Source organism: Sinocyclocheilus anshuiensis, unplaced genomic scaffold (genome assembly GCF_001515605.1).
Source record: "Sinocyclocheilus anshuiensis isolate Anshui unplaced genomic scaffold, SAMN03320099.WGS_v1.1 C32739640, whole genome shotgun sequence".
NCBI classification, from domain to species: domain Eukaryota; kingdom Metazoa; phylum Chordata; class Actinopteri; order Cypriniformes; family Cyprinidae; genus Sinocyclocheilus; species Sinocyclocheilus anshuiensis.
Genome location: NW_015619656.1, coordinates 1 through 1,376, shown reverse-complemented (window position 1 = coordinate 1,376; position 1,376 = coordinate 1). Strand labels below are relative to the sequence as shown.

The window sequence follows — 1,376 nt, the reverse complement described above, 5'->3', positions numbered from 1 at the left end:
CGTGATCCCAGTCGAGATGCCTACAATGTCAGCTACGCTTGGAAACTGGTAAGCTATTCCTCTGCAGTGGAACAAGCATTGGCTGAGGAAAAACCAGACTGAGTTTGTATGTTGTTTTATTTAATCATTTTGTATTTTTACTGATCTTGATCTCTGATTTGCAGGTTCAGGACACTTTGTTTATATTGTGTATAGTTTATGTTCAGCCGGAGATCCCGGTAAAGCAACTTAAAAATCTGAACACGGCCCCTAGCAGCAAACTCCTGTACCACCGCCTGGATCTGCTGGGGCAGCCCAGCTCCTGCCTCCACTTTAAACAGCTCGCTACAGTCGGTAAGCTCAGACAAAACATTAATATCATCTTAACATCTTGGGGAAAAAAAATAGTAAATGCTATTCTCAAAGTTGTTAGGACTTGCCATGCAGAGCTCGTTTCTCTGAAAACGGAGCGAGACATTTATTTTAAGATATTTCTTTTTTTATAAATCAATATCAAATCCAGGTGGAACAATTACAAAAGTTTCTTTGCTTTTGCTCAACAAGTGAATTGTTACCAACAAAAACCAAATAAATGATAGCGGAGGACTGCATGTCAGAAGTTGTTTTGTTGTTAAAGTTATTAATTTCATATTATTCTTAAAGGGAAATAAATGTGTTAATGCGTTAACTATGGAAAAAGTAGACTATATATAGTCTACTTTTTCCATAGTTAACGCATTAACACATTTATTTCCCTTTAAGAATAATATGAAATTAATAACTTTAACAACAAAACAACTTCTGACATGCAGTCCTCCGCTATCATTTATTTGGTTTTTGTTGGTAACAATTCACTTGTTGAGCAAAAGCAAAGAAACTTTTGTAATTGTTCCACCTGGATTTGATATTGATTTATAAAAAAAGAAATATCTTAAAATAAATGTCTCGCTCCGTTTTCAGAGAAACGAGCTCTGCATGGCAAGTCCTAACAACTTTGAGAATAGCATTTACTATTTTTTTTCCCCAAGATGTTAAGATGATATTAATGTTTTGTCTGAGCTTACCGACTGTAGCGAGCTGTTTAAAGTGGAGGCAGGAGCTGGGCTGCCCCAGCAGATCCAGGCGGTGGTACAGGAGTTTGCTGCTAGGGGCCGTGTTCAGATTTTTAAGTTGCTTTACCGGGATCTCCGGCTGAACATAAACTATACACAATATAAACAAAGTGTCCTGAACCTGCAAATCAGAGATCAAGATCAGTAAAAATACAAAATGATTAAATAAAACAACATACAAACTCAGTCTGGTTTTTCCTCAGCCAATGCTTGTTCCACTGCAGAGGAATAGCTTACCAGTTTCCAAGCGTAGCTGACATTGTAGGCATCTCGACTGGGATCACG

At 37.6% G+C, this 1,376-nt stretch overlaps 2 long non-coding RNA genes across 2 annotated transcripts; one reads left to right on the top strand and one right to left on the bottom strand.

Annotated features, from left to right (window-relative positions):
- On the top strand, positions 1-229 carry LOC107682943 (uncharacterized). The gene is made up of 2 exons (XR_001633629.1): positions 1-48; positions 165-229. It is a non-coding gene; the product is annotated as an uncharacterized LOC107682943 (long non-coding RNA).
- Positions 230-1,147: 918 nt separating this feature from the next.
- On the bottom strand, positions 1,148-1,376 carry LOC107682944 (uncharacterized). The gene is made up of 2 exons (XR_001633630.1): positions 1,329-1,376; positions 1,148-1,212 (listed from the first exon to the last, which is right to left on the bottom strand). It is a non-coding gene; the product is annotated as an uncharacterized LOC107682944 (long non-coding RNA).